We start from the raw sequence: 26493 nt of genomic DNA, 5'->3' as shown, positions 1-26493 counted from the left end.
TCATAGCATAAAACTGACTTCACATGTGGGCCTCCTCACCCCACTCAAAATATCAGGAAGACCCCAAGGCAGCCAGAGAAATGAAACAAAGTTCAGATTTCCAACCAGCGTCCCATTATCCTACAGCAAATGGATTCTTGACCCTAGACGTATAATGAGCAAGTTTCCCCTTTTCAGAAGAGAACAGGCTAGTTAAGTCATTGATGTAAAATTCACATGACGCTGGTCTCCGGTCTTACCAGCTGGAAAATACACATAACTCCTCATGGTAACCAGGGACACCACAGGATGAAACAAGGACCACTCTATATCTTCAATGAAATCCCCTTGACCTCCAGAAAAGCAACCCCCCCCCAAAAAAGAACCAACTCAGAATCTGACAGAAACACACAACCCCCAGTACCACAGTCTGTGTCCAGGCCCTTTCTGGAAGGAACTCAACAGGGGGCCCCTTAGAGACACATACCAGATTACATAAAACCGGCTCATCTGACATTGGGGACATCCTGCACTTGACAACATGACCATGATAAATTCTTCATTACATTTAATTACTTTCAAAGGACATTCACAGCTAGGAACTCAGCTGACTGTCAACCCACTCTGCAAAGGCAGTGAGGTCAAAGGCTATTTGACAAGACAGGAAACTGAGGCCCGAAGAGATCAGATGATTTACCCAAGGTCACAGAGGTGTTGTACAGTGCCAGACTGGAACAGAATCTCTTAATGCCTAAATACCCAGCCATGCCTCATGAGACCCTAAGTGACACAGACTCAGAGCTCAGAAGGACAGGGGAGTAGACAGTCAGACCCCATGTGTCTCCCTCTTCTCTCTCCTCAGCCAGAGATGCAGGCTTGCGACCCACCATCTCCCCAAGAATCAGATTTCCCTGAAATTCCCAAGAAACCCCAGGACTAGTGGGCCCGGAAATGGCCCTCAAATAGCAAGCCACACAGCTGAGCTCCCTGGGGCGAGGGGGCGGCTGAGATGCTGGCACAGCCCCTGTGGGTACCCTGCCAGCAATTAGTGCTGGGGAAGGGTGCCAGGCCTGGCAGAACACATTCCCCCACCCCTTCTTCTCATTTACACACACACACACACACACACACACACACACACACCACATACATACACACACCACACTACACAAACACACATACCACATACATACCACACATACACACACATATACACACACCACATCACACATATACACACATACACACGGACTAACTCACCCACCCAGCATCGGAGACACGACACAGCTTTTCCTTTCAGTAAATCTCGTCAGCAAGGCACACGCAGGGCATGCAATTTGGCCATTACCGCTCTTCAACAACAGAAAGGCAGAATCTACCTGCCATTAACCCAACCTGCTCCCTGTGGACTTCACGCCAGCTCAGACACCAGCCTTCACCTCAAACTCCCACGCACACTCTATAAGCTCCCCAGGAGTAGCTTTCCAAAGGACGGAGACAGTTTGGTTTTGGTTTTGGTTTTTTAATTTTTTTTTTTTTTTCAGCACACTCTGGGAGGTAAAACCTGAATTGTGCTCACTGCTAGGCCTATTCCTCTCCCCAGAGCAAACCATCTGAGGCTGGCACATGACCTTGGCTAATACCTTCTTGAGTGCCTAGGAAGCCTAGAGAACGTAAGCAAGGCAAGGAGAAACCGCCTGTGACCTGACCTGGGGCACCTGCCTGACCAAGTACAGTTTGGTTCCACAGAGGATACGCTGTGTGTTGGCCTGGCTCCACCTACAGGGCCCCCCTTGTGACAGTTGGAAGTGGTCGCCTCTCCCAGGGCTGAGGTAAGCAGCCAGGAGTGGTGGTGAAGACCATTCTGCCTCCATCCTGCTGCTGCCCCGTCCCTGAGAACTGGAAAGCAGCCTACCAGAGCAAAGGGCCCTGGAGGGTTCTTAGGCTGGGTTTATAAGATCTGTGAGACCCCTCCAAGTATAAGCGATATTTATGATTATGAGATTTTTTTCATATTAAGAGGATTCTCAATAAGGGACACGTACATCTCAGAGACACATCCCAAGCTCAGAGTGCCTTGTAGCTAAGGCAGGAACAAGGAGGGAACACGGGCTAGACTCCCGTTCTCTCTGCTGCTGTCCCTAGCTGGTGGCTTCCTCTGGAAGCTGCCCCTGGTCTATCCCTGCTGTGCCCGGGAACCGATCGGAGCAAGGCCAGCCCTTGAGCTGGGCTATGCCCCTGGGCCGGTGCCCACTGCCTCCTGCCTGTCATCAGGGCTGCCTGGCAGTGAGCAGGCAGAGCGAACGAACGAACGAACGAACGCACGAACGCACGCACAGTGGAGCCCACCAGCTGAGAGGAGAGAAAAAGCCAGTTCTTCGCTGGCTGGCTGCTTGGTGAGCCTCACAGATCCTCTAAGCCACCTAGTGTCCAGAGTTGAGCTCTGGCTGCCACCCTGTCCATCCAGCTTCCTAGAACAGCTACAGCTGTGGAATCCTAAGGGATTGGAAGCAGGGGTATGGAACAAAACAAGCCCCTTTATGAACCCCTGCCCCCAGCCTGGACCTCCTCCAGGAGCCTGAGGCCTGCATAAGTACTAGGGATATAACCCAAGAGGAAGCAAAGGCCCTGTGGCCCCTGCCCACAGCTTCCAAACAAGTCGGCTGCTGTCATCCTCCCTGCTCTTTCCCCAGAAACAGCCATCTTAAAGACCCCCTTTGTGTTCACTCAGACCACCCCTCCCACCTCAGACATCTTGGGGTGCCCCAACCCCAACTTCCAGGCCTTATAAGGACCCTCCTGAAGCCTGGGCCTCTACTCTGCCAGGGTCCCTAGGCCCCCACTCCGACCCCCTCCCTTGCCGCTGTCTCTTTCCTGTGTGTCCTCAAGACTCCTCTCACCTTGAGAAGTGTTAGGATTACCCAGCATTTACACTCAATGCTCTTCTGTATTCCTTAAGACTTATTAAGAATGATAATGAGTTCTGAAGGAGCTATGTGCCTCTCTCTCCTCTCTCTCCTCTCTCCCTCTCTCCTTCTACCACCCCCCTCTTTCCCTACGTGTCTGCTCCACAGAAGACACACGGGACAAACCCAGATCGAAAGGGGGGCCCCAGGGGGGCCCCAATAACATGGACCAAGGGCACTTGAGGACTCATATCCCATAGTGCGTCTCTCTCTGGCCTCTCTCTAGTTATCTTCAATTACTGTGATTTTAGAAGACAACTCCCCTTCCCCTCTCACAGGGCAGGCCACCCCTCACTCTGCTGGACTTTGGACAGGGGTGGGGGCAGCTTGCCTGCAAAAACCTCGTTAACATGCAGCTCTTAAACGGTTGATTAATTTTTGCAGAATTTATGACAGACTTTAGCACACCCCCCTCAAGCCGTGGCCTCAGAACCAAAGCAACTTAACTTGGTGAACTTGATGGGGGATGATAGGGGCTATCCTCCTCCTCCAGTGGACTCTTGCCACTGGAACCACAGGCAGCCGGGTGACAGATGGAAGGCACCCAAATGCCACTACCCAGGCAGTAGACAGACCCGCTCTCTAAAGAGCGTGGCACCAGAGGGGAGATCCCAGGGCAGCCAGAGCCACACCTGACTTTTAGCTACTGGGGGGTTTAATGTAGACGAAGGGAGAGGCGGCAGCCAGTAGGCAGAGAAGAAACCAAGAGGCGCTCAAAGCTGGCAAGGACATCGAGACTTGCACCCAGCAAACCACACACGCATCCCGGGCAGAGGGACCGGCCTTATCGGTCTGCCGGGCTGCCCTTCAGAGAAAGGGAAGAGCAGATCCTAATGAAATTACAGTTTTTAAAATGTCTATAAATTAAATCTATCTCCCTCTCCCTGTGCCTCTGCCCCCAGCTCCTCCAGCAGGCTTGTTTGCCTCAACCCGTTCCCTCTGCTCATGCCTGTTTCTCTGATATAGACATCAAGAGGTTACGGGCTCAATTATAGCTCTACTGGAGTCTCAGCGTCAGGCTTGCCTGGCCTTCTCTTCTCCTCTTCAGAAACCAGATGCCAAATAAATCTCTCTTCTTTATATTTTTATTGTCAGTGCCAAAAGCCTGAAGACTCTCCCCATCGACTCCCAGCCTTTCTGCACTAGTTCAGAAGGAGGCAAATACTCTACTCAGTTGTGTCTGAGGACACACAAGCGCCTCTTTCTCTGTCCCCCCTTTTGAAGGACACACACAAACCCTTGGCTCTCTATGAAACGTTTAAAAGAGGTAAGGAAGACAGTGCAAGTGTGAGTAATGTTATTGGGGAAAGGCGAAAGAGCAGCTGGCGTGTAGAAAAGCTAACGTATTTCTAAAGTTAAAAGCTGACATCATAAGGATTCTCACTAGCAAGGTCCATTTGAAACAGGCAGAATATGCAAGGTGACTGTTGAAGGAAGGGGAGAAGCGGCCTCTACCTTCCTACTGCTGTCACCCTGTGCTGGAGGGATCTTAGTCATCCGTGCAATTGTACATGCTAAAAGGGCTCTCTCTTACACACACACACACACACACACACACACACACACACAAAGTTACAATATCTAAGTTCTGATCGGCCAGAGCTATAGATTCCTGAGGAGAAGGAATCTTCTTTGAGTTGGAAGTCTAACAGGAAAATAGAAAAGAAAAACCTAAACTCTATCCTGTTCAACTATTAACCTGAGGAGGAGATTCCAAAACCTACTTTTCCGGGGAAAAAAGCACTTACGACAAAGGCCAGAGGATGCTGAAGGTGAACAGGAGAGAGAAACTTTGTCCTTCCAATTAACCAGACCAAGAAAAAGGAGGGAGGTGGGAGCACATTACTACCAACTCATTAATTCTTTCCTGTAAACAATTTAATTAAATTCTGCTAAATACAGGAGAAATACTCATTGGACTGCTGCCCCCCCAGCCTCAAAAGCAAATTCCTTCAGTCCCCCCCACCCCCGTGCCAACACTTCCAGGCCTCCCTGTGTACAACCTCGCAGGAGGCTGCCAGCCCACGCATGGACTGCACTGCTCAGGGGTGGGAGATGGCAGCGCCTAGGTCTGAAAGCTAAGCTGACATTTCAGCCTTTAAAAGAATCCGGGCAAAATAAGCTGTTGACTTCTTAACTAAAGTATTTTCTTGTTCTAACTCATGTTCTTATGTTACTGAGCTTTAAAAAAAAAAAAGAAAAAAAAACAAGAGAGAGAAGAGAGAGAGAGAGGAGAGAGAGAGAGAGAGAGAGAGAGAGAGAGAGAGAGAGAGAGAGAGATGACTTTCCTTGAATGATCTGTTTAACCTAAGCCAGAGGAAAAAAAAGAAAGTCATTAATTACTTATGTGAGCTATTGCTTCAGAAAGACAATAAACCTGCCCGGTCGCCATGGATATGACATATTTGCTCTGAAAACAACACAATAATTAGCAAAGGGGAAAGATACAAGGAGAATATGCAAACTCCTGAGTTTAAAGCCACAGTGCTCTTTTTACTCCTAAGCCTTGCTCTGTTTGCAATCCAAATCAAACAAAAATTTAAAATACAGCAAAGAGGGAAATAACAGGATCGGCTCCCCCTCCCTCCTGTGAACTGAAAAGCAACACCACTGCACCCCTCTCCAAAATAAGACCATGGAAAAGGGTGGGGGGCAAATATTGCTTGTTTTTTTTCCTATAGCAGGGGTGGAGTCTTGGTGGGTTGTTGTTGTGTATGTGTGTGTTTTTTTTTAAGTGAGCTCTTATTTAGTATTGGGCCTTCTGGCCAGATATAAATTTATTTATGAAAGCCAAATGCCCTGTGTATGGCTCACACACCAACCCCCAACACACACAAAGTAAATGGAAATGTAAGGGGGGGGGGGGGACTCTAGTTGAAAAGGCTAAACAGCCTACTCAAAGAGCACCAGCTCTAGAAAGGGACATCCATTCCTCTTACCTCCAAGAAAATGGAACCTAGTTCTTACTTTAATATTAAAAATGCATTAAATGGTTTTACCTACAACTTAGTCCCCAAGGGTCATTACGAAATGCAATCGCTTTGTATCATATCTGTCAGCGTGATAAATATCGGAGCCAGGGTAGGTTTGTAATTTTTCAGAATGTCACCAATCAAGATTATTTTTTTCTGCTTCGCTTTCTTATTTCATTGGACCCCCCCTCCCCACCATGACCACCAAAGTCACAAATCTACAGGAAAAATAAAAATAAAAATAGAAAAAAATCTGAACTGAGGAGAAAAGGGGGTAAAGTTGAGATACTTTTAGACACCAATCAGAGGTCACTGATAGTCTCTTTAAAAGCAAGAAAAAACTTAGGACTTAAAAATTTTGTGTGACTGCTTCCCCCCCCCCCAAAAAAAATTAAGGCACTCTATTAACTTTGAGTGAAAACCTTTTCCCTTCTTCCCAGAGGCGAAATTCCCAAAAACAGATGGTCAGGATCTCAAAGAAAGTAAATATACCTCAACCCCCTCAGCCCCAGAAATCTAACTTTGAACTTTCTTTTTAAATTAAGAGGAGGGGCAAGATAAACTATTAATAAGAATAAAAATGAGTTGAGTTTTGTTTTTCTTATTCCAAAAATCATTCAAACACAAAGGAGCAGATATAAAGGGGGAGGTGTCTATTTAAATGACTTTCCTATTTTTTTAAAAAATAGTTTTTTGGTTTTTTTTTTTTTTTTTTAGATTGGCCCCTTTGATCTTGAAAGAATTTTGCTCTTCTATGATGGGGGGGGGGGAAGGGATCGGTGGTGAGATGGTCTGCTTTAAATGGTGACGCAACTTGGGGATCAAAGCCTTCTCTTTCTGTTAGCCATAATAAGCTGTACTTGCCACGAAGCGGGAGTCTCTCGATCTCCTCTCCTTCGTCAGAAGGAAATAAAATGCTCTGATACCCAGAGCAAGACACGGAGGTGCAAAGTCTAAAAAACAAAACAACACAAAAGGGCAAGGGGGAAAAGAGGGAGGCACTGGCTCTTTAAACGTTTTAGTGCATATGGAGTTTGATTTCTGAAAGAGATCAGTTTAACATCTCCATAGAAACCAGCAACAGATTATCATCAACAGAATAAATAACTAGTCTAATAAATTAAACAGGAGGCATAAGATCGCTGGAAACCTGATTACTGAAGTTCAACAATATTCCCCATAAACCCTCGTTAACCGCCTCTGAGGTGGCTAACAAGATAGGGTGTGGGGGTGTCTTTCGAATGCGCCAGGATCCGGGGAGACAGACGCTGGACGCTGCAGAGACGGAAGAAGTTCCCCTTCTCTGTCCAGGAAAGAGTCTGAGCGCTCCAGTGAGAGGCAAAGCATCAAAAGCCAAAGTTTGGGAAGTGGGAAAGTGGTTCCATTTGCCTGAGACAGTGCGGGGCGCGAGGACCGTCCGGGACGCTCTGCCTGGCCGCCAGCAGGGCACAAGCCAAGCTCTTTGCGCTCGGGCGCAGATCTGCTCAGCGCCCCCTCCGGGCACGTGGAGCGCAGTCAGGGCGCAGCCCCCGGGGACCAACTACCCCCCGCCCCACGCCTGGCGCAGCTGCTCCTGCTCAGCCGGGACAGCTCCCTTTAGGACAGCGAGAGAGAGAGAGAGAGAGAGAGAGAGAGAGAGAGAGAGAGAGAGAGAGAGAGAGAGAGAGAGAGAGAGAGAGAGAGAGTGTGTGTGTGTGTGTGTGTGTGTGTGTGTGTGTACATGCGCGCGCGCCGAGGGCTGGGCACCGGGTGAGGGGTGTCACCAACGTTACCAGACGATCTGTTTTCCAGTTCCCTTGTGCGTTCTCACCGCGCGCCTGTACCAGCTTGGAGACGGCCTAAATTTACCAACTTTGTCCAGAGACTACTCCAGTCTCTTACCCCATCCCACCCCACAATCTCTGTGAGCATACTAAGTGTTGGCTGGACAGCTACACACACACTGAGGACCGCCCCCCCCCAGACTCGTCTGGAGAAGCGACGTACACCCCCAGTCTCCCCAAGATTCAGCCATGTTTAGGGGAGCTCCAGGATCGGAGGAGGAGTATTATTATCCCTGCTTCACTGCTGGTCACATCTTCCATCTAGGCACCCGCACCTTCACCCGTCCCAGTGTGCCTGGATGGAGGTCCTCGCCGCACCCAGGCCCGCTTCGCCAGCAGAGGCTGAATCCGGAGAAACTTGTAAGCAGGGAGAAGCGGTCCCTGGCCGCACTCCTCTCCTCCCCCAACTCCGGACCCCGGTCGGGGAAGACTTGGAAGAAGAATCTGTGCCCACCCCCTAGAGAAAAATCTATTATTATGATCTTAATCTACGCCCCCAAAGTGTCCCTCCCGCTGTGATTGACAGCACATACACCTGTTCCCCTCGCAGAGGAGCGTCCAAATGCTGTGGACAGACATTCGCTCAACCGCTCTTCGGCGGCCCTGAGCCTGCCCGCGCCGGGGCACCCCCGCCCGCAGCCCCAACGCGCCCCTACCCTCATCTCTCCACCCTAGGAGGCCCCCCTCCCCTCCCAAGCCCGGCTCCCCGTCTCTCCCGCTCCCGGACGCTCTGGCTTCGGAAAGAGAGAGAAAGAACAGAAAGCAAAACTTCCTGGCGGCCGACGGTCATCAGCTGCACATTCTACAAATGCCACCGAGTAAAAATAAACCGGCCGCCGCTCCGCCCGGCCGGCTCACCCCGGGCGCACGACTCAGCCCCTTGTCCCGAGAACTCCAGGACTGTGGTTCTGTCTGGCCAGGTCCCCCGATTCCCGCGCACCCCTCGAAGCCCCGCTCCCCGACACTCGTCAGTCACCACTTGACGCTCCTTTACAGTGAAGCTCGACCCAAGTGTCCCAGTGGCCAAGTCATCTCCCCTTAACTGTCCCCTATTCCCCTATAAGCTACTCTCCTCTCTGTCCTCTACCAGGAGCGGATTTCAGCCCTGTGCCCTTGGATTCAGGGATCCTCCTCTCCAAACGCCGAGCCCCCAGGTATTCCTCAGCCCACCTAGGGTCATAGACCCCGCCCGATCCTCTCCTACCCCTAGAGAGGCCCCCACCACCGCCGGCGCCGGAGCTCACCGCTCCACCCGCAACCGGGCCTGCCTGCTCAGCGTCCTAAGTCCCTGGGCGCAACTTCTCTCTCGGCACACACAGTAGCCGCCACAACTCCCCGGAACTTTTCCCCAGACCAAGGCGAGCTCCAGCCGACCGCCGAGAGGTCTGAGCCGGTGCTCCGACTCTCAGTACCTAGCCTTGCGAGCCTGAGCCGGGGGAGACTTGGGGATGGGGGAGAGAGTGAGGAGCGCCACTTGCCGCGCTCGGAGCCGCGCACTTGAGATAAACTTCCCAGACACAGATAGAAAAGGGGGCGCCGCTCCCCCGATCCAATAACCCTCTTGTCTTCGTTTTCCCACCCGGGGCTCCCCTTGGCACCCTGCGCCTACGCGAACACTGCCTACCTCTGCAGGCAGCACACACACCCCGGTGTCGGGGCACAAGAGCCGGCTGGAGGAGATCCCCACCCACCCCTTCCCCTGGGCAAAGTCTTGCAAAGTCACCCCAGGAACCCCTCACCCCTGCCTCCTTCTCGTCTCAAGACAGCTCACGACCCCCCTTGCAGGTGGAGGGGGCGTGGGAGAAGGAATAATCACCCAGTATTGGCAAGCACCTGCGCCCCCCAGCCCACAGCGAGGAAGGCGCCCCCACCCTAGTTGCGAAGTCCTGTACTCGTACTTGGCACCTCCCCCTCTTCTCCCCTACCCCGCCGACCCCTCAGTTGGAGTAAGTGACCCCCCAGGGACTGCTGCCCTCCCTCCCCCGGAGCGACTCTCTGGGCATTCCCCTGGCCACTGCGGGCGACGCACCGCCCTGCGCTGGGGTGCCAGCCCTCTGTGCCCCCTACCTCCCGTACGGCCAGAGTTGGGTGGCAGCCGCTGCTCGCAAGCTGGCTGGCTCGGTGGTTCTCTCGCTCGCCCGCTCCCTGCAGCAAGCCGCAACCCGTGGAGTAGTGGGCTGCACCGGGACAGGGGTGAAGCCGGAAAGCGCCCCGATAGGCCCGCAGAGGTGGAGGGCTTGGGGGGGGCCGCGGTTGAAGGAGCGCCGAGTCTCTTACCTGCACTTGGGGCGGCTTTGGGTGACTTTCCAAGTCCGGGGAAAAATGTGTGTGTGTTTGGGATGGAGCGCCGCGGGCGCGCATGCGCGACCAAAGTTGCCGGATCCCGGATTTTTCGCTCCCAGTCTCTGCTCTCGCCCGCTGTGATTATGGAATTCTCCGCGGCCGAATGGGCGAGTGGGTGGCATGCAAAACCCGGGACGGATCGCGGGGCCGGGCTCCGCTCCACCCTCACACCCCCAGATCTTCCCCTCTTGCATTCTTCCCACCCACCGCCCAGGCTGGGCTCCGTGTACACGCGCGGCGGGCGAGATCGGCCTGCGAAGCAGCATCAGAAAGCACTGCTCCCTTTTGCGGTTCCGGAAGGTTTCTACACCCTATGAATGGAGTTGAGACTGGGACAGAAGAAAGGGACAGGGTGCGTTACTTTCCAGCTATTCTGAACCCTTTGACACCCCAAGTTTGATTCCTACTTTTTCAATGAAAACTGGCTCTTTTTTGCAAGTCAGACTGTTAGAAGTGTCGAATGGAATCTTCCCGGTTTGATATTTTCTTTGCACTTACTCTCTGCAAGGGGGCTTTTCATTTAGTCCCTTGTGCAAGAAATACATCCTTGAGTAAGATAGGCCGCACAGAATGACCTTACTGTGTGCGTGGGAGGAGGGCAAATCGTGTACATTAAAACAGTAATGTTACGGAGTGAAAAGGTCCACGACGAAAGCAGAGTGTGTTGGGAGAGCCAATCCCTTGGCCCAGAGGAAGGTGACAGCCTCTTTCATGTCCCTTGAAGGACAACTTGCATCCTAGCATACTGGCGGGGCCTTGAGTTAGCTGTCAACACGGACAAGGGTCATAGGGTCCTACAGCCTAGGTCCTGCCTTTCCCAGTCAGGCACCACACCCCAGCATGGATGGAACCAGTGATGGTACCCATTTTTCCAACTGCAGAAATTCCGGATAAAAATAAGAGTGATACACGAAAGAAAAGGAAGAGGACCCCAGAAGGCAAGACAAGTGGAAAACTGACCACAATAGTACTAAGGAGGTAAATGATTAATTGAATAAACGAATAAAAATGCGAAATATGACCTAGGCTTTGAGATGTGCTTTACATGGTGTGTTGTACTAAAAGAAGATGCTACAAACTGGTGAGACATGGCTACTGGCTGGGGATCGAAGGCCGCTCCGTAAAGCTTTTGCTCAGTCTCGTGACTCCACATCTTGCATGGCAATCACTGGGACAGACATATGCTGTGATGTGCTCCATGCCCTGTCACAAGCTGAAAGTTCATTGGTCCAGAGGCAAATAGCCAAAGTCTGAGGACTCTATGGCTCTCTGGCCCTGAGGTGTTGGAGTCCCCAAATAAAACCTTTAGATCAGGGCCATGAGGTGTCTCACCCTCTTTAGATGCTATGCTAAGTGACAGCTGGTGTCACACTTGCTGGAAAATGAACTGGCTCAAAAAAATGCCAGCTCCCACTACTCAAAATGTGTCCGGATTTGTCAGCCCACAAAAGTCAGATTTGGGGATTTGGACAACCCTCCCCTCCTTATCCCAAGAATTAACAGGAATCATTCGGAATCACACCCAGACGCTGGGCCTAACCCTCTCTTTGCTGTCCTATCCAAGGACCTCCTCAGTCCCCAGGGGGTTTGCTCACTCAACATCTCTGTACCTGGTGAACTCAGGAGAACACATGCCCCCCTAGAGATCTCAAGATCAAGCCTGCCAGCCCACAGAGACAGACACTGAGCCACTGTTGTGTGAGAGGTGACAAATAGGCCTTCTAACTTTGGATGAGCCCCCCCCCCCCCATCCTTCACTCCTGCAGCAACACAGAAGCACAAAGAAGCCATTACCAGCCAGACGACAGCCAGTCACCAACTGCGTGACCTTGAATGAGACATTTGACCTCTCATTGCCTCAGTTGGCTCAACAGTGAAATGGGGATAATAATAGTAGGTCCTGCCTGGGAGTGTTGAGAGCCTGAAGTTAATGCAGGAAAAGGGCCTGGGCCAAGATATTGATCGGTAAGTGCCAGTAACTGTCATTGCTCCTGGGGACATCCAGTACTCCTCTGTTCCTCATCCCTTCCTGTCTTCTCTCCATCCCTTCTTGTCATCTGTTTGGTTTTTTTTTTTTCCTCCAGGAGTGGTCCTTTCCTCATTCATTCTCTTAGTATACATTTACTGAACCTTTCACTCACCCTAATTCACAAGGAGGGCTGAGCTCAGGTGCTCTTTTTATTCATTTTCTTGATTCCCCCCCCCAAAAAAAAAAAACATTTCCTGGAGCATTCCTCACAATGAAATCCTGACTCTTTTCCCTACAGCAAAGCCTTTCAATATCTGACCCCTGCTTGCTCTAGCTTCGTTTCCCTGTGCCTTTCCTCTTGGTCACACTGACTTCCTTCATCCTAGGAAACACCAGGTTGTCTCCACCTCAGGGCCCTGGCTCCCCCTGCCTGGACAGCCCATTTTGTGGGGTGCAGGATCTCCATGAACTCCCACTGACCATGTTCACCTGTTTCTCTACTCCCTCCTATGGAAGCTCTTGGCCTCTCTGTTATTTTATCCTGTTTGTGGATATACAATGAGTTTGCTTATGCATTGATTCCTGTTTCCTTTCTGGCTGCCCTTGCTAGAATGGAAGCGCCCTGCCGACAGGGACTTGGTGACTCTTGGTGTCTTTGGTACTCATGACAGTGCTTGGGATATAATAGGCCCTCACTGATGAGTCCGTCACTGGAATCAAGGTGCCTGGAACTTTCTGCTCTGAGGAAGAACAATTAGAAAGAACCAAGAAAAATGCTTGAGAGAGCAAAGAGGGTTGATCTAGTATAACCTAGGAGACGCCAGGTGGATGAAGTAACCTGCCCCGGGTTTCTACTCCCTGGTATTTTGCTGGAGTCCATAGTGGGCTGGGAGGAGGTGGCTCTGGAGGCCTGTGTCATAGCACAGGAAACTGGACAGTCCCTGCCTCTGGGTGGAATGTTTGTAATCAAAAGCCTATCCCATTTCTAAGTCTCTAGGGAGACGTCCCCCACTGAACACACTGCCCCCACTGAACGAAGACTGTGTCTTTATCTCTGGAGCTCGGGAGCCAAACACTGGGTCTGAATAATTGATTATGAAACAAACAAATTTAAGCCAGCCTCTGTTGGTATGATTAGCAAAGCCTTGGAAGGTATGGCAGCTTAGCCTCCCTCACTGTTTTTTGGTATCTAATCCTCTATAAGGATTGAAAGCAAAATCCGACCCTACATCAGTAACCAATGTTTATCAAGTGGTTACTATGTGTCAAAGAACACTTGAATTGTCTCAGCAGTCCCATACAACAACAGTAAGAAGTAGTTACAGTGATGAATACAATTCCCATTATACAGATGAGGACACCAAAGCACAAAGAACAACTTGCCCAAGACTGAGGTAGACAGTCTGAGTCCCCTAGGACTAGCTATGTGGGTAACAAGTTAGCAAACATCCCTCCTTGTCTTAGCAAGGGTGCAGCAATCTTGCCTACCTTCTGTCCGTACTCAGAAGCCCGTGAGACTAGGAGGAGACGTACTGGGAGAAGAGGCCAGAGCATGTATTTCTCTCCATGTGTTTCATCTGTTCGTGTCTTGCTAAGTCACCCTGATTGGCCTGGTATTTCTGTGCTCTGCTGGCCTTAAACTCTAAAGATCTTTTTGACTCGGCCTCCCAAGTTCTAGGATCAGGGTGTGTACCACCAGATCTCACTCCATTACATCTGGTTGTAATCTAAATAACAAACAAACAAACCCCCCCCAAGTCATTCAAAAGCATTTTGAACACAGCAATTACTCAATAAGAAAATGGCAGACCGTGTACTAGTTCCCTGTCTTGCCTGGGCTATATTCTTTGTCTTGAGGTTCCCCTCAGGTACTGGTTAGTTTTGGGGATTCATTGTGTCTCTCATGGAGCTGCTGCCCCAGTAGGTACTCAATAGATGCCTAGTGACTAAATAAACAAGTGCCAGAGACAAGCGATTATGGTGATTACTGGGCGAGTTGTAATTAAAAATAAAAAGAGCTGAGTTCATTCATTTTCTTTACGAATGTCTCTCTTGGGAGTGTCCTGGGTAGGGAAGCCGGGAGAGGGGCTTTTCCTAAATTCTGATCTCAGAGCTCATCTAGATTGTTAAACTCTGCGAGTCCTTCCCCCCAGTACACCCTCTTTCCTTCGCAAAGTACACAATTACTTGCCTCTTACTATGTACACAGCATGTATTTGTTATAGAAAATTCAGAAAACACAAATAAACAGGGAGAAAATGTAATTTTCTTTTCTTGTATACTAGGCTGGCTTAGAATTCCTTATGTAGCTGAAAATAACCTTGAACTTGTGATCTCCTGCCTTCACCTCCCAAATACGGGGATTACAGGCATGTGCCATGCCCTACTTACATGGTGTAAGGGACTGAGCACTAACTAGTGACCCACATCCCTAACCTCTTTGGAAGTCATTTTAATCCCACTGTCTATGACTAAATCACCTTGAATATTCCTAGTCTCGTTTTTTTTAAAAAAATAGGTTTCTTTTCTTGGTCTTTTCCGACAAAATCACAAGGAACACATTAGACCTTTTTTTTTTTCCTTAGCTTGCCACAGGTATGTGACATGCATTTTTTTCACATGCTTAGATATTCTTCTACAATGTGACTTTTAATGGCTGTGGATCCGAGTTAGATGGTAATTTACTCAAGCAATCCTCCACTACTGAAAATTTACCCAGAACTTGTTCCCAATTCTTTTCATTACTGTAAATAACCCTAATGAAAATCCTCGTCCATAAATAATCACATGAATTCTTTAAAGTGGATTTGCTGAGTTAAAGAGCATGGACACATTTCAAAGCTTTCGAGACCCATCGCCAGACTGCCCTCTCTGGGAGGGTGTTGTCTGTCTGACCTCCCTCAGGCAGCACTACCGGCTCATCACCACCTCGCTCTCTCCAACCTTCAACGTTCTCTCTCTCATTTTAACCCCCGCTAATTTAATGGGTGAAGGAGCCTGTGATTCCAATCATGAATCCTTATTAGAACCAAGCTGGCCTCATGCAGGGGCTGTTTCAAGGTTCGAGTGGCCTTGCTAAGATCCACAACCTCGGCAGAGACAGGGGAAGGACTTCAGAGCTGGAACCGAAAGTGAGGTCCTTGTTCTCCTCTTCAGAGTCACAGCCAACAGCTAGGCTCTGGGCCTGTGTGCTGAGCCCGTATGGGTAAAAGGGATGGGGTGGGCCTGGACAATCTTTCAGCCTCACCTGAGTTGAGCTCCCTCATACTCCCACAGATCCACCTGCACCTTCTAGAAACCTCTTGGCAGAAAATCCTTAGGGGTTTTTATGCCATAAATATTACCTGTTTTCCTGAGCCCCAGAGCCACTGGGTACCTGCCTTCAGTTTTCCTGCCTGAGTCTCAGCTCCAAGCGAGGAGCTGGCTGTTTTTCTCGCTGCCAGGACCTTCTCCTTCTGGCTTTGTTCTCATTAACTGGCATTTTTTGTATTTGTGTTTACCCCTGCCTGATCACGAGAAGAGTCCCAGGTGACTAATATTTTCTTACGAGGAAATATTCCCTGGTCCCATTGTCTCTACTCTGTACCACGTTTCTTTGCAGCTTTAGCATCATCCATGCCCTCTACCAGAAGAAGAAAAAAGTGTTACCTTTCAGGGAGGAGGGGGTTGGGGAAAGAGTTCAATGCAAACAATGGTGGCGGGGGGAGGGTAATAAACATAAATAAAATACAAACCGTGAACACATACTCACACAGTAAGAGGCGAGTATTAGGGTGTGGAATGGATTTTAAAATACAAGGGAAACCCGCCAGGGACACCTGAAGTGCCTCTGCAGCTTGCCTGGGAGAGTCAGGATGTGTATGTAGAGTGTCTCTTAGGCAGAGGGGCAAGAACTGAATGGGGCAAGTGTTCTTCTGTGGCACCCCTTTATTTTCCTCACTGGCCTTGTACATGGTAAGCTCCACACCAGACCCTTTTAATTGTAGTTTTTCAGGTTTATTATTTTCATCGTGGTATAGGGTCCCACTAAGCTACCCAAGCTCTCCTTGGACGTCCTCTCTGGGTCAGGCGGGCCTTGAATTTTTTGATCCCCCTGACTCAGCTTCCTGAATAGCTGAGATTACAGACAGGTCTGCACTACCAGGCCAGGCCCCTGTGTCCCTTTAGAGAAGGTTTGGAGGCATGACTGTGCCGTGTATCCTGGCAGGCTGTACTTGAGTTGGCAGCAGATACCCGAATACACAAAGGGACAGCCAGGTAAGGAGCAGGGCTGTCTGCTGACATCACCTCTTACCCAAAGGCCCATGGGCCAACACCTTAGCCCCTCCCACGCCTGCCAGGGCGGGGTAGGCCTGGCACCAGGGCCTGTTGAACAAGATAAACTTCAAGATTGAAAAGTCAGAGGGACTTGCCTCCCTCCCTCTCCTTGTCTTCCTAGGAAAAGCCACACTTCCCATGGCTGACTCGCGCTACACACACATGTACCCATCATTAGCCCTCATCCTTTCTGCTTCCTCCCATTTCTCCGCCCGTCTGAAATCAGCCCCAACTTCTGCGAGCACAGGTCCTGCCTCTTCAGTCCTAAGAGGTAGATCATGCCTGAGGTTGGCATGGTTAAGCCACAGGCAAAGGAAACTCGCCCTGGCACTTCAGAAGTAGCCATGCTTCTTCCCAGCTGGACCTGTGGAGGTGGCAGCTGCCTATGGCACCAAGTCCCACAGAGGGCGGGGCCGGCCAGGGAGGCAGGAAAGAGCTGTTTTGCTGATGAAGTGCCTCGTGTCACATGGGTAGGAGTGCCAGGTAGTTGAGTGTGGGTGGGGAGGACCTCCCGGCTCTGCCAGGCTGGCCGGGATGTATGCAGCGGCTCTGCCCGCCTCTCTAGCCTCACCTTGTCCCACCCCCTTGCCACCTTCTGCGCCAGCCAGGCAGTGCTTCCTGGATCCTTACTCTGCTCTCCTGCCCTCACCTCTGGGCCTGTGAGCTGCCACCCTTCCCTCTGCCCTGAGGCCTTTCTTCCTCACACTCACTCATTAACACCAAACCAAGAGGCTGAAGACACAGCTCTGCTGGTACACTGCTTGCCTAGCACACACGAAGCCCTCGGCTTCCATCCCCAGCACCATATCAAATCCCCAGCCACTCATGGTAACCCATGCCTGTAACCCTACCACTCAGGAGGTAGAGACAAGAGGCTGAGAAGTTCAATGTCATCCTCAGTTACAGAGCAAGTTTAAGGCCAGCCTGGGCTATGTGAGACCCTATCTAGGAAAAGAGCAACAACTAACAAGGTCAAAACAGGAGTCTCCTCTGGGGAGCCTTCCAAGATGTGGTCCTACCCAGAGCTGAGCTAGATGTCTCAACTTGTGTTCCCACAGCCCCTGCTTACTTATTTTATCTCAGTACGTATTATCATGGTCTTCTCCCTGAATCCTACCTGAATTAAACTCTGTGTGTGTGTGTGTGTGTGTGTGTGTGTGTGTGTGTGTGTGTGTGTGTGTGTTTAAAAAAGTCCGTGTATTGGAGCATAGATTTCAGAATTTGGTCACAGGGTTCAGAAATTCCAGCTCCACTCCTTCCTTGAGCGTTTCTCGGCCTCAGTGTCACCATCTGTAATATGGCAACAGATCTGCCTTCCACCATTGTAGGAAGAATTTTGTGAGATAATTCAGACAGAGACGAGGCCTGGAGTCACACTCAGTGGCTGTTTTATCATTTCCAGCACCCAGCAGAATGCTTAGAAAATGTCAAGCGAGCAAGTAGCATCGCAGACAGGAGGGTACGAGAGAGAGAGAGAGAGAGAGAGAGAGAGAGAGAGAGAGAGAGACAGAGAGAGACAGAGACAGAGACAGAGACAGAGACAGAGACAGAGAGAAGAGGTGTGGTGGCAGACATTGTATATGTGGGTAGGATAGGGTGGGACTGTGGGGGTGGAGAGTGAAGTGTGCAAGGAATCAGGTCCTGTATACACATGTGTCCACTACAAGAGGTAATGGCTTAGTTATTTATGGCCAGGGCTTAAGGAAAGGGGGAAAAAAAAGACAAACCAGTGTTCAGTAATGACAAAGTAATTACCTTTTTATTATTTTTTCAATAGGATTCAGAGGGAGTGTGGGCCCTGGCTACAGAGAATATCTCGCCTGGCTTCCTGCTGCTTTGTACTGCCTCCATTCCGCTGGCCCAGCAAGGCACAGGCAGTGTTGGCCAGCCCTGAGCACGGCTCCTTGACATGAAGAAGTTGGAAACGGGAGCACAAGGCCACCTAAATGATAAAGCAGAGCTACAGAGATCCTGCTGTCCACAGAGAAGGCCCGACCCAGAGCCAAGACACACAGAACAGTTCAGAGTTGGAAACTGAGGTCCAGGGGGTGAGGCTGCTGACTATGGCCGTGCAGGAAGTTGGTGGCAAAGTGTGAGCGGAGCCCATTCCTCTGACCCAGCCAGTGTTTTCTCCTGTCATGTGACTTACTTAAAGTAGAGTCTGTTTAGTCACTAGAGGCCCCAAAATTTCTTCTTGGAGGGACTTGCTCTGCTAGAAGACAGCTTGATTGTTGAAGATTTAAATTCAGAGCATCAGACCTCTTTTCCCCATGTTGACCAGGCTATCTCCGACTAGAACTGGCTAGCTAACCAGTTGCCATCTCAAAGTAGCCTTTTCCACAGATCTGTGAAGGGAGCAAATATCAGCACTAGCTTCTTGTCTACCCATCTCTACATCTCATCCATACATCTGCCCATCCATCCCATCCATCCTTCCAAGCGTTCATCCATGCGTCCAAGCTGCCATCCATTAATCAATGCAACCTTTTATCCACCCACCCATCTATTCAATAATCGATCTACCCATCCATTCATTCATCCACACACCCATTTTCTTATCCATTCATCCAAGTACTCATGCATCTGACACTTGTCCATCTATCTATTCATAGACTCACTGGCCTAGCCAACGAACATTTGATGAGTGCCTCATCGTCTGCTGGGCACCTTGCTAGGACCGATGGACCTGCCAATGTCGATATGCACAAACACATTATAAGGAAATTCAGGAGCCTAGGAAGCTTCTCAAAGACTCTGAGCTAAGTGCAGGTGGACGAAGGCTGATCTGACAGGGTGTCAAGCGGTCTGAGTTCCCAGCGTCTGTGTTTGTGTGCCGGGAGCTCTTGGCTATGTCCCTTTCTCTCCGCTACCGTTTCTCTCTCTGTCATTGAGAGAGAGACACCCTGAGAGAGACAGCCCTGTACAGAGAAGTCTCTTGAATGAGGAATTTGATTGGAAGACTGTGAAACTCCAAGGGCCAGGGATGCCTTTGGGTTTCAGTGAGACGATGAGAACCAGACAGTTCTAAAGGGGAAAAAAATGAAGAAAAGAAAATGCAGGGTGGGAACTGGCAGCATCCTGTTCTGTGGTTCTGCAAATGGCTTCTCAGCTGTCTCACCCGCCATGTGGGGCTTCAGCCCTGGGGTCTCTGATGGCAGGTAAGTGACAAGAGCCTGGTCCTTTGTCCTCCCTCCCCCAGCCCCTGCCACCCACAGCTGTGATAACCCACACGTAGCACTCTGCCCTCTGGAATTTATTTTAAGGTCTTGGCTTGTTTATTTATTTTATTTAGAGATTTCTCGGTGCTTTGTGGGGAGGAAAATTCGAATGGGGTGATTATGAAATACTATTTCACCTCGCTGTTCATTCACAACAAACAAAGAGAAATGATTGGTGATTAAAAATGCATTCTCTCTGCTTGTTTTCTTTTGTTTTACCATTATGGAAATATTATAAATACTGAATACTAATCTGGACCTGCAGGGACCTCAAGACCTTCCAGAAAACAAGGCTGCTCTCTTTCCTGGGGCAACTTTATGCTATCCTCTTGAGACTGAAACTACAGTTCAAACCCTCCCAAGGGTCCTGGCATTGCCCTGGTCCCTGGCCCGGAGGCCTCAACACCTTGTATAGCCCCTCACAGCACCCCTGGACAGCAACAGGACTCCCCTATATTCTTCTTCTACTCCTCTCTTCAGCAAGCAAAACGGAGTGAAGGAATGCAGAGCCATGAATCTCAAGAGCACTTAATTAGTCTCAAAATCACTTTTGCGGAGTTTCGTTTCCAGCATCAGGCAGCCTGAGCCCAACTTTCTGGTCCACTGCTTTCTGGCCGTATGACCTTGAACAGACTGCATTTCTCTCCGAGCTTCCATTCCTCCCTCTGTGAGATGGGGGTGAAGATGGCACCCACATACAGGCTTGCTTCAAGGATGCTAAGGGATCCTAACAGCCTACCTATCACGTGGTCTGACAAACAAAAGTACTCAGGAAATGTCGGGTCCTGCGTTGACCCCTGTCCCACTCCCTCTCCATGCCCCGGTCTCAGTTTCTCACTCTAGAAGATAAACGTGCATCCCTGCTCCCTAAGGCCCTCCAAGTCTGGTGATCTGAAGTGAGGGTGCTTCCCCCCCGCACACGCTGATTCTCACAAAAGCATTGACTCTTTCCTGAGGACACAGCCTTGCCCACTTGGAAAAGCCAAGCTTCCTCATCAAAGCTGGCTTTCCTGGTCTCTTTGGGAGCCACCCAGCAGACACGTTCCCATTTCTTTCCATCACAAACAAATAAATAGTAAGAGTCCAAGGACCTGCTCCTGTTCCAAAGTGTTACACCAAGTCCAGATAAATAGTCCCAAGGTGTCTGTGTTCCTTTTATCTTTCACTTTATTTAACCAAATTAACCATTCTCGGTGTCCCCTGCATGGGTGTCTTTTTCCGTCATATAAAATACAATCACGCCTGCTTGCTACATGTTTCAGATACTTTATCATTAACATCAATTCCAGCCAAATTAGGAGTTTCTCCCAACATAATTGCCCTTCCCATTATCCAGCGCTTTATTTTTTCAAAGCACTTTCCGACCATTAATTAGTTAACCCTTAGGACGCCCCAGAGCTGGCGCTCAATGTCACCCTCCCTGTCTCCTGGCTGGGAAGAGGAGGGAGGGAGGGAGGGGTCAGGTGCTTTGCTGGAAATCACTCTGGATGTGCGGGGCTGGGGGAGAGGGTGAGGCCGTGGGAATCTTTTTTCCAGTCTTAGACCTCTTGCCTGGGCCAGATCCAGACCTGGGCTGCCAGCATCTGGAATGTGACTTGAGCTTAGGAAGGGGTCCCCAGAACTTTAAAATGGATAGGATGCCTAACATTTCCAACCCTTTCTCCAGAGAATACAGTATGGCCTGGGTGGGACACCTCCGCTGGGCACGGGACAGCAGATAAGGAACTTCCCAGGCCTCGGGGCCAGTATATGCTGTGTCTGTGCCTCAACGGTGCGTTTGTTCCCATCATCCACAAGCACCCACTAACAGGAGCCAAAACCCTTGATTTTCCTCCTCTAGAATGCCACAAAGTGAGGGGCTGGCTATCAGTGTGATCAGTAACAGCCAAAGTCGAGGAAAACTTGGGGTGTTTACAGAATTAGCTCTTTGGGCACCATTCCAAAAGTGAGGCCTGGCTCCGTCCATCACTCTGCCGGTGTCTATACGTTCTCTTTCCCTGGCTGATGGCATCCACAAGCCTTTGTGGTCCCTAGTTAGGTGGGCAGGTGCAAACTTTAGGGCAGACATCCCAGGAACCATCTGGAAAAATCATCATGATTCATTTCTGGCATGGGGTTCTGGCTCTGTGGTGAACTCCGATCACAGCTCCTAGGGATACACTGTCAAACTACCAATATTTTACATTTACGGCCTCTCTCTGGGTTGGACTTCTTTAATGATTTTTTTTTTCTTAAAATACATGAGCTGGCTCCCACGAGGACATTGCCAGGAACCTGCAGAGAGGTTTTCCAAGATGCTCAGGTAGACTTCACACATCCCTCGGCTTCAACAGCACACCATCCTTCCAGCTGCCCAGATGCTGGGGCTCCACACGCTGAGGCAGCCAGCAGCCTGAAACTGTCCCTTGTCCTCCTCCCACCTGTCCCGGACCACTGCTCTGCACTGATAAGGACCTGCGGGGCAGCAGAGAGGAGCTGACAGTTTGGTCTTCACCCCCAAGATGCTGGGGTCTGAGTCCCAGCTCTGTTGTTTATGAGCAGCTTGGCCTTGGACAGGGAGGCCTGTCTATGACTCCATGTAGATGCAGCATGAGGAGGGATTGACACCCTCTGGCCCAGTGTGAGTGCTCAGGGGATTCGAGCTATCAAGCAGTGGATAAATGGTTGCTTAAGAGTTTCACTCTTCCAAATTTTTTGTTTTGTTTTGTTTCTTTGAGGCAGATATGGAAGGGGAGAGTGGTGGAGTTCGAACCCAGAGTCTTTCGTGTTTTAGGAAACTGCTCTACCACTGTCTTCGCTAGGGTTTCTATGGCTGTGATAAAACATCATTACCAAAACAGCTTGGGGAGGAAGGAGTTTATTTCAGCTTACGGCTCTCAGGTCCCACTCCATCACTGAGCAAAGTCATGGCAAGAGCTCAAGGCAGGAACCTGGAGACGGGAACTGATGCAGAGGCCATGGAGGGGTGGCTTACTGGCTTTCTCCTCCACAGTGTGTTCAGCCTGCTTTCTAATAGTACCCAGGACCACCATCCCAGCGATGGCCCCACCCACAGTGGGCTGGGCCCTCCCCCATCAATCACTAACTAAGAAAATGTTCTGCGGGCTTGTCAATAGGCCGATCTTATGGAGGCATTTTTCTCATTTGAGAATCCCTCCTCTCAAATGACTCTAGCTTGAATCAAGTAGACACCAAATTAGCCAGGACAACCACTGAGCCACATGCCCATCACCCTCCAGCGTTCATTTCGTCTCCATCTCATTTCTCTCAGGTTCTGGGTCTGAGTGTGCCAGCCAGGTGATGGGGTGGGATGAGGCCTTAGAACTCTCCACCTCTTCATAGAGGGGAGTTAAGAGGGACAGATCCCCACCTGCTGCCCAAGGCATCCTTGTTACCTTCTTGGTGTCCTCCTGCTTCAAGCTCAGCTCCCTTATCATCACTAGCAGCCCCACAAGAGCAGGGCGGGTAAGAAACAGGCAGGGTGAATCCTCAGCTGCCATCCATTTGCCTGGCCCACCGTGTGGGCAGCACTTCTACCAGGAGATGTTCGGATTACCCATGGAACGGCATACTTCCTGGGCAGTGCACTCTTCTGTGAACTCGCCTGCCTCTCTCTCTCTCTCTCTCTCACCCCCTCCCTACCCCATGTCCCTTAAATTTCTGGAACTCTGTGCAGTTATATAGACTAGCTTTAGATTGCCCCGAACCAGGGGGACATTTCCTCCTGCTGAAGCCCTGACAGCCTCACTAAGCAGCACGGATATTGTCATCTTTCCCCACGCTGTGCATTCATCTGGTCACTCAGTGACCGCTCACCAAGTAACAAGGATAGCTGGGTGGATCAGGTTTGGATCTTGGCTCTCCCAAGAGAACTTTGGCAAGTGCCTTAACCAAATGGTGCACTATCCTTCACCTATGGGAGGGGATGAGGGGGTCCATGGCCAGAACTCAGCACAGTGAGTAGAGAGTAGGCCTTGCATTAGTGATATACAGCTATGTTATGTGTAAAATTCAGTATAAGAACCATAATGGGTAATGGGTTGAATTCGATGACTATCAAGGGTTTGTAATACAACAGGTGAAGGTTTCTGTAGGCCCATTGGCCAGTTGAAATCCCTAAAAAACACAGTTACTGAAGTTCTACATGTTACTAATTCACAGAGCACTCACCTGAAGATGCTGCCTCCCGTGGGTTTGTAGTTCACATTTCACCTGAGAAAATCAAAGCTCAAAGAAGTGAAGGAGCAGGCTGGAAAGATGGCTCAGCGGTTGAGAGCACTGACTGGTCTTCCAGAGGACCCAAGTTCAATTCCCAGCACCCACATGGCAGCTAACAACTGTCTGTAACTCCAGAATCCAACACCTTCACACAGACATACATGCAATCAAAACGCCAATAAAAAATTAATTAATTAAAAAAAGAAGTTAGATAACTTTCTTCAGGTCACAGAGAAGAGCCAGGTGGTCAGTCTAGAAACCCCAGGTTTGGCTTCTAGAACCTTCCTCCACCTTCCACCACTGGTTTAATTCCCCCATCCTACCTTACTACCCCCCACTACTCTAGATGAGAACTTGGTTTGAAACCTTGGCTTACATGGGTGTAGCTGGGGGCTTTGAGTGGTCAGTTGGTACCTGATGGGTTTAATGCACCTTTCAGTGGCCCAGCATCACAGGGCACACACAGGTTCTGCACCTTTCAGTGGCCCAGCATCACAGGGCACCACACCACACCACACACAGATTCTGCATCCTTCAGTGGTCCAGCATCAACAGGGCACCACACCACAGACTCTGCATCCTTCAGTGGCCCAGCATCACAGGGCACCACACCACAGACTCTACCCTCTTCAGTGGCCCAGCATCACAGGGCACCACACCACACACAGATTCTGCACCCTTCGGTGGCCCAGCATCACAGGGCACCACACCACAGATTCGAGAAAAGTCACATCCTTGAGAGAGGCAGTGGAACCTACCAAAAGCATTTGGGGAAAGGGGTCAGACTTGGCCTTACCTGCCTCATGGCTCTCCCCAACCTCTTGACCCTTGCTTAGGACTCATTTCAAACCCCACCCAGGGCCCTTGAATACTCATACTGAGTAGGGAGTCCTCCTAAGAGGTCTCAGCGGCCCTGCCCTGAGGCTGACAGGGTACCAACAGCCAAGGCACACAGTCACTTTCCCAGAGAGATCCTGTGAGTAACGCTGGGCTGGAGGTGGAACTGCTCTGCCTGGCCTGCAGGGCCCCTGACCCAGGCCTGCCGGGACCACTCCTCTTCCTTCTTCCCGGTGGATCAGGTGTAGAGACCCCAGTGAGAATGTGGCCAGCTTTTTAAGCCTCACTCTAACCCAGTGGTTCTCGACCTTCCTAACGCTGCCACTTTTTAATACAGTTCCTCATGTTCTGGTGACCCCCAATCATAAAATTACTTTGTTACCACTTCATAACTGTGGTTTTGCTACTGTTGTGAATTGTAATATAAATATTTGATATGCGGGGTATCTGATATGAGACCCTGAAGGGGTCACGACCCACAGATTGAGAACCACTGCTCTAACCCTTTGTGATGGAGTCTGTCAACATCCATATCTCCCTGATGGTTAGCCTGGGACTTCCAGAGATCCAGAGACTGACCCAGTACAGTGCCTGGCTCCCAAGCCCACGCCCAGCAGGTACACAATACACACTTGAGATGTGTTTGTCGAATAAATAAAAACACACCCTACCGTGAGTACATGAAAGATGACAACTCCTATGAGCTTGCCCCTACCACATGCCAGCGCAATCTACAGGATTTCTCCACAGTGGCTTGTTTGGCCTTTGCAACTGTCCTGTGGGCAGGTACACATCCTCACCTGCATATATGCAAATCAGGTCCAAGGTAAAGTGACTCATTCAGAGCCGGAACTCAGGAGCACAGAGGTAGCAGGAAATAGGCTGGCAGTTCAACCCAGGCATCTGGATGTGGCATGACAGGGCTTCTGGTACATCAGGACTGGGGGTCCAGGGATCTTAGGGTCTCAGAACTCTGCCCCTAGGCTCTCCCCCTGCCCCAGCAGCAGCTTGTGTCCTCAGCTTGCAGCCAAGCACCGAGACCAGCTATTCTCAGTCCTGACTGCTCTCCCAACACATTCCCACCATTACCTATACAGGGAATTAAGACTCAAATCCTCGTTTGACACGATGCAGGAGGATGCTAAGTACTTAAGCGCTAATTAATTAGTGAGCGGTACCCGCTGCCATCAGCCACTGGAGGAAACCTCAGGCAGACCTCCAGAGTGCCAGTGTCCTTCAGCCATGCAGTCCCAGGATCAGCCAAGCATGGGGACAGAGAGGAAGGGGCTGGCTGCACGATCTCAACCCAGCCTCTGGTGAAAAGAGGGTCTGGGCTAACCCTGATCCCACCTTCAAAGTCCCTCTGAAGTTGAGGTGTGGAGGGTAGGGTTCTGGGACCTGCCCAGCATGCCAGGGCCCTGAAGGTAAGACTCTTTGAATGAGGAAGTCTCCATCTGAGTGACTTTGCCACAGGCTCTCAAAAGAAAGCAAGACCCCATAGCAGGGCCAACTGGGAGGCCACCACAGAAGGAAGTGTCTTGTTCTCCTAGGCCAGCTGCTTTGCATTTTTTGGGGCTGGGCCAAGAGGCAGGCGGGCTTCCCAGTAACACAGGAGGGACCCCCCGAAAGACAGCTGTGCTGAAGGAGCACTAGCTGAAGTGGGTGCTCTCTGCTCATCTTGACCTTAGTTTCCCATCTGTGGTGAGCCAAGGTCAACTTCCCTGGTGGGGTAGATGCTAATAACATCCAAAGGTTTGGAATCAGATTTGAGTCCCTTCTAGCTGTATGGCCTGTGTGAGTCAGTTTCTGAGCCTCAGTCTTCCCAGCTATCAAATGGACTAGCAGTTCTCC

At 50.3% G+C, this 26493-nt stretch overlaps 1 protein-coding gene across 1 annotated transcript in view; it reads right to left on the bottom strand.

The window, feature by feature from the left end:
• Positions 1-10118, bottom strand: part of Casz1 (castor zinc finger 1) — a 147343-nt gene extending 137225 nt beyond the window's left edge. The window contains exon 1 of the mRNA XM_059255386.1: positions 10018-10118. The gene's annotated coding sequence lies outside the window, so the exon portion shown is untranslated. The remainder of the gene's footprint in view (positions 1-10017) is intronic.
• Positions 10119-26493: the final 16375 nt, after the last annotated feature.

This window comes from Peromyscus eremicus, chromosome 2 (assembly GCF_949786415.1).
Source record: "Peromyscus eremicus chromosome 2, PerEre_H2_v1, whole genome shotgun sequence".
In the NCBI taxonomy this organism is placed as follows: Eukaryota; Metazoa; Chordata; class Mammalia; order Rodentia; family Cricetidae; genus Peromyscus; species Peromyscus eremicus.
This window is presented reverse-complemented; position numbering and strand designations above follow the sequence as displayed.